Raw genomic sequence first — 15,212 nt, 5'->3', positions numbered from 1 at the left:
GTAAATATAGCGATTACTGCCCCACCTCAAACTTAATGAGTCAGAAGGGAATCTAAAGCATGTGAATTTTGAACAATTTCATGATTCTTCTGTGTGCAGAAGTTTGAGAATCTTTGGTAAAAAGACTAGATATTCAAACATTTTTTAGCCTATCATTTTTTTTTCAAATGTTTATAACTATTAGTCTTGTCTGAATTCAGTGAATGTAAATGCATTTCTCATTGAATTTCTTCTGGATGGGGAGGGCCATAATCATTTGCTTACCATAGAATCCTCAGGGGTAAACACAGTGACTGACATATAGTAGGTACTTAGCAAGTGGCAATTGAAAGAAAAATGATGGAATACTTAATTAATTTTCTGTTGAGTCATATACAAAGTGGTCTAAAACATGAATATTTTTCTTTTATGTTGGCATGTGATACTATTTAGGAATAAAAACAGAAATGGAGATTTATTTGCCAAAGGCTATGTAAGGAGTAAATATCCTGAATTTTACTGGACCCTTTGAGGGTTAAACATTGTATTCAGCATATTAAGCCACTGTATTCCATATCAGTGTCAGTTCAAGTCCTAGTTGCTTCATTTCTGATGCAGCTACTTGCTAATGCTCCTAGGAAGCAGCAGATAATGGTTCAAGTACTTGAATTCCTGCTACCTGGCTTCAGCCTGGCCCAGCATCAGCTGTTGCCACCATTTGAGGAGTGAACCAGAAGGTGAAAGATCTCGCTCTGGCTCTCGCTATCTCTTCCAAATAAGGGTTCAAAAAAGAAAAAAAGCATATGCTTATTACAAAACGCATGACATTCTCATGGGATTGTATCTCTTTCCCTCACTCACTGAAAAGCGTCAGATGAAGAAGAGTCATACATAGGTATAAATAGTGAAGCTAGTATTCCTGACCATTTGTGAAAACATGGACTCATAAGAAAAGTTGACCTGTGTGTACTCTCTCCCCGTATACACATACAACTCTATTTTGTAGACGATTTCAGATTTAAAACCCTAGGAGTGTGGTAGTGGGTATTTGTATGTGCAAATGGAGAGGGATCTTTTAGTTTGCTCCCAGATTATTACAAATTACCCTCTTAAAAATGATTTATACAACAACAAATCACCAAAAAAAGTGGTATAGTTTTATAACTGGAAAAGATTTGTGTTATTTTCTTCTCCCTTTAACCTAGGCAGAAAAGAGTGAACTCTTATATTTATATTTTGGCAAAATTTAGCCAAACATCACATCAAATTTCTCTCCTTGATGTAGTTCCGTGAAAGGGCAGCTATTGATCTTTCTCTCTCCTTGTAGACTTGTATAGGTCATTCTGTATGAGGTGCACCTATGGAAATTAATGTTGCCCCATCTACAAATCTGTTTTTTAAATGGCATCACTAGGAGCTAGGACTTTTTGTGAACTTTTCTTAAGAAAGATTTGCAATCATTGTGAATGAATCAATAGCAATTGTGCAATAATGCAGTAAAAAATATTTGCTGCCTATGGAAAACAAGAATTACCCTAAGTTGAACAGAGCTGACTTTTGAGACACAACACTTTGGATTAAATTTAACATTTACTGAGAGCCTATTGTGAGCCAGCTATTCATGCCAGCATTATCTTATTTAATCTTGTTTAATCTCATTACAGCTTAAAAACTATGTGAAGTAGGTAATATTTATTCCCATGTTTAAAGATGAGGAAACAGAAATTCAGAAAGTTGAGACAACCTGTCCCAGAGATACTTGATTGCAGAACTCACATTTTTTTCCATCATGCTATGCTTCATCCCAATGCATAAAATCACAAAAGAGGTTATTTCTTTCTCTAGGTAAAATATACTCCTTAGTAAAAATAACTTCAAATATGTGAAGCCAGTGTGCCAAAACCTTTTCTGCTAGCTCTAAGGCTTTCTGACACATTCAACAACATATTGCTGTATCAGAGAGCATACTCATATGTAGGGTTGGCTGATTGTCACAGTGTCACTGCTAGAAGAGGGTTAAAGTTATTTCTGCCATGATGAGGGTGGGGTTTCACCCCACTGGAAGCTCAAGTAAGAGCATAGCTACTATAATAACCCTTCTAAAAAAGAATCTTCAAGAATGACCTAGCTACTCAATCCCTGAATAAGATAAATAAGCAGATCCATTTAGATTATATAATAGTGTTGCAACCTGGGCTAATCAATGTCTCTAAGACAAGATCAGGGAAAATAGTACTGTAAATATAGATGGGATTATAATGACCACGTAAATTCCCTGGCTTTGGCTTCTTCTAATCCTTGTAGTTCAGTTAACTAATTTCTATCATAGTTGAGACTTAGATTCTGACTTATTATGAAACCTGTAAGAAGCCTGTCATTTATTTCTTTGTTTTTAAAGATTTTATTTATTTATTTGAGAGGTAGAATTATAGACAGTGAGAGGGAGAGACAGACAGAAAGGTCCTCCCTTTGTTGGTCCACTCTCCAAATGGCTGCAACGGCCGGAGCTGCGTTGATCCAAAGCCAGGAGCCAGGTGCTTCTCCCTGGTCTCCCACGCGGGTGCAGGGGCCCAAAGTCTTGGGTCATCCTCTACTGCTTTCCCAGGCCATAGCAGAGGGCTAGATGGGAAGAGGAGCAACTGGGATTAGAACTGGCACCCATATGGGATGCCGGCACCACAGGCAGAGAATTAACCTAGTGTGCCATGGCGCCGGCCCCTGTCATTTATTTCTGTAAGGAAATCTATTAATTTCTAACAAAATTAGTCCCAAACTGAGATTCTGTAAGGTTGCAGAATTTCTCTCCAACATCGGTCCTCCAACTCCACTCTTGACCACAGATGTTTCTTTTCTTTTTCTGTCCAGCCTCTCTCCAGAACATTTGTTCTTTGCATTTTAACTCTACTTGAACTACAGATGAGTGTAATTGATTAGTATTTTTCTTCCCTTGAACTCCTTGGGATGACAGTTCCAGTATAGCTCTATTTTTCCCATTTCAGTTATGGTACAATAATTTTAAAAGATCTCTGGTGTATTCTAATTTTTACAATCCTTCAATCAGACCTGAAGACCCACCTGGATTCCAGTTCCAATGGCATCTCAGCCCCTGTTGTGACAAAAAAAAAATAATTTAGCTCTTGAAATTTCCCTCATTGCTTCTGTCCATATGACATTTAAAACGATGGTGTTTAGCTTTCACAAAATCTAATCTGTTCTTTTCTGGAGGAGGGTGATATTTTAAAGTTTTTCTCACCCAACAGTAAATGGAAATAAATATTCACAATGATTCTGTATTTTTTATAATCAGATTTTTATCTGGTCCTTTCAGATCTTTCAGTTTAAAATAGACTGCTGATTAGTGACAACTTTCAAAGTACCTAGCCTAATAAACACATGACCAAAAGAAGAAAATTATTTCATGTACATAAATTACTAGGAAGAGTTTACTGATTTCTTGTCTCCAACTACCCAATTAGTAATATATCTTTACTTGTGTTGCAAAAAGTGTTCAAGCCCTCAAAGCTACCTTTATCAGTTGATACCATTGTTTCTCTTGTATTGACAGGAAAGAAAACAGCTTCAAGGTATGCTCTCAGCTGCTATCATTATTGCTAATTAGTTTGTTCCCCTTAGACGAGTATTACTTCTAGCATTTTTTTGCTGATTAAAAGGAGCTTAGAAAAGTCACTGCATAATAATATCAAATTTGAGGATGAAGCATAGCTGCTTTCCCATGTTTGGATATTCTATAACTTTCATTTATTAGTAATACAGATTATTAAACAAATATCTTGAAATTAAGTGATAGCATTGATAATGATCTAAGCAATGCAACTGCATTCATAAACAATAAAAATGTATGTATTAGAATATCATAAATAATTTAAATAATGGAAATTATCAGCAAAATAATAAAGATGATTCTCTTTCTGTAAAATATTCATTAGACTGTCAAGTTCTGTTCATTTCTATTGATACTGCTCCACAGGAAAGCCACTTATGCTTAACTCAGTATCTATCCATTTTCCCCATATAGTTCAAGGATATGTATAAAAATACTAGTTTAAGGGAATTGTGGTTATTCTGGTGCAAAATAAATGGCTTAGTGGTGACCTAATTACATTTCACAGAGTTATGAAAGAATTTGAACATTTTGACTAACAGATTAGTTATCTTGCTTTGTATTCAAATGCATAGAAAAAGTCCTAAACACCTCCCAGTCAGCAGCCATTGGGTTCTAACATCTGGTGAACTGCAGACCTCCCAACTTGCAGTCCCTCTGAATGTCTTTGTAGACTCTGGAAAACAAATCTGCCAGGGCAGGGGGTGGGGGAAGGACTTAATTTGAATATCAAATGTTAAGGGAATTTGTATAGCCTTTTGATTCTCTGCACATATCATTGTGGCATACATTGTCACGCTGAAGATAATTTATTGACACTCATCCGTAATGTTCTCAAAAGTCACAGATTTCAGAGTGTTCTATAGGAATCCTTATTCCCCATTCAGAGAATGGCTATATGCTTTTCAGTGCAGTGTTTTTGAGAGTGTGTGTACAGGTGTCATATTATCTGCAACTCAGGTTTAATTCTGCCAACTACAAGCTTTGTGACCTTGGCCAAGTTACTTATCCACCTCACAGGGCTATTGTGGTGATCCAATATGATAATGTATGAAAAGAAGATGACATGTTGTCTGGCAGAAATTAGATTTTGTTTTGTATGTTTTGTTAGCTATTATTAATAGTGGAAGGTATGGAGGTACTCCTCTGAGTTTTAATGTGGCTGAAAAGTACAAGGAGAGGATCTAAAAACTGGTTGAAATACTGTATGCCTATAAAACTGCCTCGATGTGTGCTGCTTAGCGTGCAAGGTGTATTTATAACACCTTTAGTAAAAGGGAAGGGATTTTGTAACTGAATAAAATACACTCCAAGTCAATGAGTATGGCCAAAGAGTACTCTGCCTGTTTATCATCTATCTATCTATCTAGCTATCCATCCATCCACCCATTTATCATCTATTTTTTCTAAGAGAAAAATACTCACATGCCTCATATAAACTAGAATTATTGTTTTCACAGTAAAGGTTTGTTGAAGAGACAGTTATCAGTACCATTTCATCTAGTTTCAGATTCTGCTTCTTCACTCTTTATTGAGGGGCTGAATGGAGAAAAAAGAGCTTCTAAATGAAAATCATAAATGTATTAATTATGGGAATATACACTGGACTTCCCAAGAAAGTCAAAAAGAAAAAAAAAAAAACCTTTTTGAGATGCTTACTCAATCAGATAATGTAAATTAGAATAGGTTTTAAAGAACTGATTATTTATCCCAAAATGGAAAAGTAAAATAATAGATAAATAAATAAATAAAGAATGTTCCTGATCCTCATACAGAGATGAGAGAGAGAGGAAGAAAAGGGCTACCAAAGGAGGGCTGACACCGTGGTGAAGCAGGTTAAGCTGCCACTTGGAATGGTTGCATCTCATTTCAGAGTTCCATTCCTGGCTCCGCCTCTAATCTAGCTGCCTGGGAATGCACATCAGGGAAAGCAGCAGATGCTTGCTCAACTGCTTGGGTTCCAGATGGAGTTCTGGGCTCCTGGCTTAGGTGTGGCCCAGTCTTGAATGTTACAGACATTTGAGGAGTGAATCAGCGGTGAAACAGTGGATGGAAGACCTCTCTCTCTCTCTCTCTGCCTTTCAAGTAAGAATAAATAAACTTGTTTGAAAAACAAAAAAAGAGCTGGGATACTATTCTGAAGCCTCCTCAAAGGATTTTTTTTCTGCCCAATCATAAAAAGGAGGGAGAGAAAAGGAAAAATTACAACTATGTCATTAATAAATTAAATGCCAATATTCAACTTGGATCATTCTTTTCCAAAAAGTATCTGTGGATATCCCCGTGGGTATCATGTAACGTTCTGATCTCCAGAGTTACAGTGCTAACGAGAACACATTTAGTTAGCATTGTGAAGTGAAATGCTAGAATAATGGTCCTGAAAATTAGAAATGCAAAAGACGAATTGCTATCTACATCAATCCTTGCGAATCTGTGAAGGATTGCCCTCTTCTGTATATTCCCTCGTGCTTTGTCCAGGCCAATTTTAAATAGCTCCAGCAATAAATTTCTGCCATTTCTTCTGGGAAACTATTCCACTACCTAATTAAATCTAGGAGTTGACAACTTTTCCTGACATTCAGACTAAATTTTCCCGTGTTCAGTTTCAACCTGCTATTTCCATTTCTACAGCACACGCTTGTAGCAGCCCAAGTAACTTCCCCTGCTTCCTCAGTACTTAAAATTCTCCATAATTCCCCTAAATTTCAATAGTCTGTTGTAACAAATTTCTTTGTCAAAAATGATCATATCAACATCAGTGACTGTACAGGTTTTATTATGGACAAAAAAGCCAAGTTCATTCTAAAACCAAAGAGGTGAGTCAGTGAGTGGAGAAGTATGATGTTAACACGATCTAAAGCCATTAAGGAAAGTGAAATTCAAGGGAGAAACTAATTGTGGGCCTTTTTCTCTCTTTCAGGTCTGTAAGGTCACTAATAAAGTGCTCCACTTTTTGCAGGGAGAAACAATCCTTCTCTTGCCCTCCTCTGATAGTACCCAGAATACATGCATGTACTCTGGCTTTGCTACAAATGGGAGGCACCAGGGCAGACAACATAGTCCCAAGACAGTGGAGTTGCTCAGCCTCCCTGTGCGCCGCCCACGTGAGCGCCTTACCTCCCAAGTTTGACAGGAATCTAGCAAGTGTAAGTGAAGAAAATGTTAGGCTTCAAATACAGTTCATTCTTAGGAAGAAACTGAATGTTGCAGTTGTCAATGCAAGAACAGAAAGATGGGGATCTAGAAATTCAAACATTGTTTATAAATGTGGAAAAGATGTATTGCTGTTGTTGTTTAGTTTTGATTTGTTAGTTTCAAAATAAACCAGTTGTGATATGATTCATCTATGAGTTAGATTTTAGGGATGAGTCAAAGACTATACAGTCTATAAGTGGGATATTTTGGTAATTTTTAAGCAAATAGGATAATTTCAGAGAAAATATATGCAAACTCCAGAGTGTTTGGCAGAATGTGGGCAGATAGATTTCTTACCATGTTGGAAAATTGTCTAGTAGGCAAGACTCATATTAAAGTTAGAATACATAAAATGTAGAAGTGGAAATGTTTGCCAAACCCTCAAAATATGAGACATCATTTATGGAAGTGATTCTAAATATTAATTTGGCTTAAAAATATCTACCAGCATTTGATTGATTTTTCTGACTTGCTTGTGTTATAGTTATGTCATTCTCTTGTTAGCATAAGTTGTTTGTTGAATATAATAACAATTGTTGCTAACATTTCAGAAAATTCTTTATACAGAAAAATATCTACTTCGTACAATATCAAATTTTATTGATTACCTTATAGATATACAATGCATAAAAGAGTTCATCTGAATGTACTGCATGGGAAAGTCACAGTTCTTACCCTCTAGAACTTTACATTCCACTAGGGACATAGCAAAACTAGAAACTAAAATGACTAATGAGCAAAATGATAATTAATCCTCTAAGCCCTATAACTCTTAAGACCCCCAAATCAATATTGCATGATCTTCACTAGATATTGCAAAGATTCACGATAACAGAAAATATAAAACTCATTAAATATCTACTTTGAGAAATGGTAGAAAACTAGAGAAAGAGATGAAAGCACTGAATTGCAAAGAGTAAAACAATAGAAATATTTTAGCTGATTCATAAAAGCAGTATTCTCCAGATTATTATAGAGCTGCAAGGAAGTAAGGGAAAGCAGATGAGGAAATACTTTTACTGATAAGAGAAGCCTGAAGTAGGTTAGAAGTCAAATCTCAGGGGTTATAACCACTCAGCTATTGCCTGTGATAGTGACATAAAAGCACATTTTACTCATTGAGCAGGGTTTTCCTGTTTTCAATCATGTGAGAAGGAATATTCCAATTGTTTGGGTGGGGAGTGGTTAAAACAATGAAATTTGCATCATCTAATATTCAAAGTTATGTAAACATAAAAAAGCAATGCATTATCCTATGATTTTAGGGAAGGCAACTGAGGGAATATTGGGTTGCCCATAGGATTTTTAAATGGATTGTATAATGGCTTCTTATAATTTTGTGGAAATATTTTGAAATATTTAAGGAACATAAAGATTTAAATAAAACACAACTTAATTAAATCTAAAGATAGAAAGGGCAAAAGAAGCCAATACAATTAAGTAGCAGTGCAAAGAGTTGTGTAAGCATTACACATATGGCTTTTAAAAATATATCTGTTAGAGGCCGGCGCTGCGGCTCACTAGGCTAATCCTCCACCTAGCAGCGCCGGCACACCGGGTTCTAGTCCCGGTCAGGGCGCCGGATTCTGTCCCGGTTGCCCCTCTTCCAGGCCAGCTCTCTGCTGTGGCCCGGGAGGGCAGTGGAGGATGGCCCCAGTGCTTGGACCCTGCACCCGCATGGGAGACCAGGAGAAGCACCTGGCTCCTGCCTTCGGATCAGCGCAGTGCGCAGGCCGCAGTGCACCGGCCGCAGAGCGCCAGCCGTGGCAGCTATTGGAGGGTGAACCAACGGCAAAAGGAAGACCTTTCTCTCTGTCTCTCTCTCTCACTATCCACTCTGCCTGTCAAATATATCTATATCTATCTATATCTATATCTATATCTATATCTATATCTATATCTATATGTTAGAAAGGAATGTTGGGAGGTTTATAAAAAGCAGAAGGAAATTAAGGTAGAGAAACATGTACATATACACATGGTTGAACATTAAACTTTTGAGATAAACAAAAATTTGCCAAATTTATTTACAGTGTGAATTTTTGTACAAAAAATGTAAAAAAAAGTCAAAATTTAAAGAGGTGTCAATAATTTTACACAGAGAAAATGATTCACTTCTTTGTGCAAACTTCAGTGCTATTTTTTGAAATATGGGGAGCATAATTTTAAAATTACATTTCTTTTGCATTTTGGTGCCTGTAAGACTATTACTATAATATACATACCTGCCATAAGAACTTGCAAAGACTCTCTTTAATAATGAACACTGTATCATACTTGCATGTTTCTTGGGAAATTTTTTCTGTACCTAGAGTTAGCTGAGGGTGCAAAGATAGTATCCACAATTACAGTTGATTAAGTACAACTGATTTTAAAGATATAATACCTATTTTAGGTAAAATTGGATATTTGTAGATGAAATTAGTTGTGTACATAATTTTTGTATTTCTTGCATTGCTTTCGTATCCATCATTCCTTTCAACAGGTTCTCCTCATGTCCTTCTTAGTAAATTGCTATTCAAATGAAAATCCTAGTGAAGTTAAAAGGAAGACAATGTGAAAAGATATATCATATAACTCATGTTCCAACAAACCTGGAAAACTTTATTAATATCAGATAAAATTACCACGAACACAAGAATCATATTATTTACATAATGGCAAATGGTAAATCCACCAAGAAGACAGAGTAATCCTAAATGTATTTGTATCAAGCAACAAAACTTCAAAAAAACATGATGGAAAACCTGATAAAACTACTAGGAAAAGTAGACAAATCCGCATTTGTGATTGGAGACCTCAACACTCCTCTTTCAATGCTAAGATCAATTAAGAAATTAGTGAGGATATTGAAAAGCTGAATAATATCATCAACCAACAGGAACCAATTGAATTTTTTTAAGACCTCCACACCGAAATACCAAATAAATGTTCTTTTGAAATACACATGGAGCAGCAAGATAGACCATATTCTGATTTGTATACCAATTATTAATGAATTTAAATTAATCAAATTAATATGAAGTATGTCATGTGACAAAAATGAAACTAAATATAACATCAATAATGAAAAGATCACAGGAAAATCCCAATACACATGGAAATTAAACAACATATTGCTTATTAACAATTTGTAATTCAGAAATGCTCAAGGGAAATTAGGAAATATTTTAAATTGAATATAAATGAAAACACAAAATGCCAAGATTTTTAGGGCAGCTAAAGCAGTGCTTAGAGATAAATTTATAATACAAAATGTTTATATTGTTTTATAAGGTCTGAAAGTCAAACTCTAGTTGTCTTCCTGGAACTGTATGTATGGAGTGCATAAAATCTGTCCTCTTTATAGTAATAAAAAATTTTTAAATAAAAAATAAAAAGAATGCAGAAAAAAAGAAAAGCAGAAGAAATAAACCCAAAGTAAGCAACAAGAAGAATGGAATCTAAGAACAGGAATCAATGAAATTCAAACCTAGAGATCAATTTTATGCCTATATACTAGTAATTTATGATTTTACACTAGAATTCTAAAAATAAAATTCATTTACAATGGATTGTAACTGCATGGATAAATATCTCAAAAAAGTGAAAACATTTAGGTACAAATCTAACATGCTCGGGTTCTTGTCTTTTTTTGTTTGCTATTATAACAAAACACTTCAGACTAGATAATTTCTGAAGAACCAAATTTATTTCCCATCATTCTGGAGGTTGGAAACTCCAAGATCAAGGTGCCAGGGAATTTGTTGCCCAGTGAGGGCTGCTCACTGCTTTCAAAGTGGTGCCTTAAAGCCTTCATCTGCTTGAGAAGAACGATGTGTCCTCTCGAAGTAGAAGACTGAAGGGCCTCAAGGGGACCGACCTTCTTCCTAAAGTCCTTTTATTAGGGCATTAATTCATTCATGAAATCTGAACCCTTATCATCTAAACACCTTCCAAAAGACTCCACCTCTCAACACTGTTGCATTGGAGAATGAGTTTCCAATGTATGAATGGTGGTGAACACATTCAGACCTTAGAATTCTGTCCCTGACCACCAAAATTCATTGCCTTCTCAGATGAAAAAAAAATTGACTACATCAAAATGGTCCTAAAAGTCTTAACTTGTTCCATTGCCAACTCAGAAATCTAAAGACCAGAGTCACAAATTATTGTCTTCTAAATTAGACATGGATGACACTCAAAGGTATGTTTCATCCTATGGCCAAATGCTTTCCAGTTGTGAACTTGCAAAATCAAAGAAGTCACATATTTGCAAAATACAATGATGAGACAGGCACAGGACAGATGTTTTTATTCCACAAGGGAGAAATAGGAAATAAAGGGGGTAACAGATCCTGCAGAACTCTAAACTGCAAAACGGCTTACAACATTATATTTTAAGGCTTGAGAATAACCATTTTTCCATCTGCACAATTAGAACCACATGACCCAAGCAATAATGGGTCAAGACACACCTGAAGCTACCTGAACCACAACTGTGGTGGCCAAGGGGGCTCATGCCAGAATGTGAGGAGCAGAGGTCTGAGGTGGCATTGGGCAGAAAGCAAGCCCACTTGGCTTTCTGGCCATCTTCTTTTAAACTACTCTATCCTCAAGGCCTTAACATTATGGGCCTGGGACGGGCCTGACAGCCTTTGAAGATCTCTGAAATGCCTTTGGGATCATTCTCCCATTGCCCTGATGTATCTGACTTCCTTCAACCCATGCCAATCTCCTTATCAAAGAGTCCCTTACCACACTCTGCTAAACAGACTCTATATTCTTTAAATGGTCAGGATGACAGTTTCCCAAATCTTCACATTCCGTTTTCCATTTAAAGATACATTCCGTCTTTAAATTCATTTTCTGCTCACTCACTTCACTATAAGTAGTTGAGAGAAGACATGGAGTATCCTGAACACTTTGCTGCTTAGAAATTTCTCCTGCCAAATGTCCCGGGTCTTCACTCTTAAGTTCTGCTTTCTACAAACTTCTAGGTCATGAGCAGAGTTCAGCCAAGTTCTTTGCCATTTTGTGACAGGATGAGCTTTCTCTCAGTTTTCAACAAGATATTCTTCCTTTCTAAGACTTCATCAGAATGGCTTTTATTGTCCATATTTTTACCAACATTCTGTTTACAACTACTTAACTAATCTTTAAGAGCAATCAATTTTTCTCCATAGTTTTCCTCTTTGGAGTCCTCACCAAAATTGCCCTTAATGCTCCATTCATGGTAGCACAAGCTTTTTCCTGTATTTGTTTAAAACATGTTCTAGCCTCTACCTGTTACTTTGCATTCCACTGCCAAAGCTACTTCCACATTTTTAGATATTTGTTATAACAACAACCCTACTTCTTGGTGCTGATTTTTATTTTTATTTTGAGTATGGTGGAATACTACAGAGTGAACGACTCATAAGGAATATAACTTTATTTTCATGGTTCTAGAGGCTGAGATGTCATAGAGCAAGTTGCTGGGTATTTCGTTCTTTGGTGAGTATCTCATTCATACTTTCAAGGTGGTGCCTTGAATACTGTATCTTCTAGAGAGGAACACTTGGTCCTCAGAAGGCACAGATGAAAGAACAAAATGAACTACATTCCCTCATCAAAACTCTTTTATAAAGGTCTTAATCCACCTATGAGGGCGGTGCCCTCAAGACCTAAATAAAAGGTCCCACTGCCCATTATTGTTGCATTGTGGATTAAGTTTCCAAAACATGAACTTTGAATGATTCATTCATACAACAGTAGATCTCTCTACTGAAAACTACAAATTGGTGATAATGGAAATCAGAGTAAGAAACAGAACAACATACTATGCTCATGGATTTGAAGATTCAATGCAGTGATGATATCAAGGCTTCCCAAACTGATCTATAAACTGAGTGAAATTCCATTCAAAATCCATGAAGGATTATTTAGAGATGAAAGCAAACTGACTCTAAAATGTGCATCAGAAAGTAAAGGAAGTGAGATGTGTGTAAAACAATTATGAGGAAAAAAATTGGAAGCTTCACACTGCAGAATTTTATGAATTACTATAAAGCTACTTAGCCACAATTGCTTGATTTGGGGAAATGCACAAACATATAAACCAATGAAACAAAAAGAAAATAGTGTTCATAAGTACAACTATATGATCTTTTTAAATGTTCATTTTCATCTTTCCTGAAAGGCAGAGGGAGCAAAGGGAGTGGGACAGGAAGAGGGAGAGAATGAGGGAAAGGGAGAGAAAGAGACCTTCATCTGCTCACTCATACACCAAATGCTTGCAAAAGCCAGGGCTGGGCCAGGTGAAAGCCATGGGCTTAGAGCTCCATCCTGGTCTCTAACATGGGTAGCAGGGCCCCAAGCACTTTAAGTCATCATCAGCTACCTCCCAGGACACATCAGCAGGAAGCTGGTTTGGAAGCAGAGTAACTGGGACTCAAAACTTGGAACTCCATTATGGGAAGTGGGCATTCCAATAGGTGGCTTAACCCACTGTGTCACAACACCAGTCCCACACCTTTATCATTTTTGACAAAGATATAAAGACAAACATAAAGCAATAAGACTTCTAGGGAAAAAAATACAGAAAAATCTCTGTGACCTGGGGTTAGGCAAAGAGTTTTTAGCTAAGACAATAAAAATATTTCCATAAAATTGCATTTCATCAGTATTAAAAACTTGAACACTTTTGCCCTGCCAATGACACTGTTAAACAGAAAGGAAAAAAGAAGTATTTCAATGATTAGGAGGAATTTTTTGGCAGTCACATATGTGACAAAGTAATTGTATCCAAAAATATAAAGACTCATAAACATCAACTGTAAAAAAATTTTAGTTTTCAAATGGGAAAAAGATTTCAAATAAAACTCACCAAAGGTGATATATGATATATGCAGGGCAAATTGGTATATAAAAGAGATAATCAACATTATTAATCTTTGAAGCTAGTATTGTGGCACAGCAGATGAAGCTGCTGCTTATGATGCCAGTACCCCAATATTTGAGTGCTGGTTCAAGTACCAGCTGCTCCACTTCCAGTCCAGTTTCCTGTCAATGCACCTGGGAAATCAGCAAAAGATGTCCCAAGTACTTGGGCCCTTTCCATTCCTGTGGGAGACCAGGATGGAATTTCATGACTCTGGGTTCGGCCTGGTCCAGATCTGGCTGTTGGGGCCATTTGGGAAGTGAACTAGTGGATGAAAGATCTCTCTCTCTCTTCCTCTCTCTCTGTTGATCTGACTTTCAGAGAAATAAATGCTTTTAAAAACATTGAAACATTGTTGGGTCTGGCACTGTGTCTTATCGGGTAAAGCACCGCCTGCAGAGCCAGCAACACATATGGGCACCGGTTCTAGTCCTGGCTGCTCCGCTTCTGATCCAGCTCCCTGCTATGGCCTGGGAAAGCAGTAAAAGATGGCCCAAGGCTTTGGGCTCTTGCACCCACATGGGAGACCAGGAAGGAGCTTCTAGCTCCTGGCTTCAGATTGGCTCATCTCCCCGGCTGTTGTGGCCATCTGGGGAGTGAAGCAGCAGATGGAAGATCCGTCTCTCTCTCTGCCTCTCTACAACTCTGCCTTTCAAATAAATAAATAACTAAGTCTTTGAAAAACATCGTTAACTATTAAAATGTCTAAAACACTGCAAAGTCACCTTCTGTTAGGGATGTGGAGCAACAGGAGCTTTCACGCACTGGTATTGAATCAAAATTATTCAGCTACTTTGGGGAAAAGGTTTGACGGCCTTTTTTTTTAAAAAAAGAAAGCTTTTATTTAATAAATATAACTTTACTAAGTACAAATTTTGGATTATATCAGTTCTTCCCCCCCCCATACCCAGCCTCCCACCTCCAAACCATCCCACTTCCTACTCTCTCTCCCATCCCATTCTTCATTAAGATTAATTTTCAATTATTTTTATATACAGAAGATCAACTCTATACTAAGTAAAGATTTCAACAGTTTGCATCCACACAGACACACAAAGTATAAAGCACTGTTTGAAGACTAGTTTTACTGTTAATTCTCATAGTACAACACATTAAGGACAGAGGTCCTACATGGGGAGCAAGTGCGCAGTGACTCCTGTTGTTGACTTAACAATTGACTCTCTTATTTATGATGTCAGTGATCACCCAAGACTCTTGTCATGAGCTGCCAAGGCTATGGAAGCCTCTTGTGTCCACAAACTCAGACATTATTTAGACTAGACCATAATCAAAGTGGAAGTTCTCTCCTCCCTTCAGAGAATGGTACCTCCTTCTTTGATGGCCCCTTCTTTACACCGGAATCTTTCATGAGGTCATTTTTTGCCAGAGTATCTTGGCTTTCCACGCCTGAAATGCTCACATATACTTACCACATTATCCAGCAATCCTACTCTTGGGTATTTACATTTAGAGAAGTAAACATGTATGCTCATATAAAACAATGTGCAAAAACGA

This window comes from Oryctolagus cuniculus, chromosome X (assembly GCF_051225735.1).
Source record: "Oryctolagus cuniculus isolate XC-2025 breed Fujian yellow rabbit chromosome X, ASM5122573v1, whole genome shotgun sequence".
NCBI lineage: Eukaryota > Metazoa > Chordata > Mammalia > Lagomorpha > Leporidae > Oryctolagus > Oryctolagus cuniculus.
Note: the sequence above shows the minus strand (reverse complement) of the source record.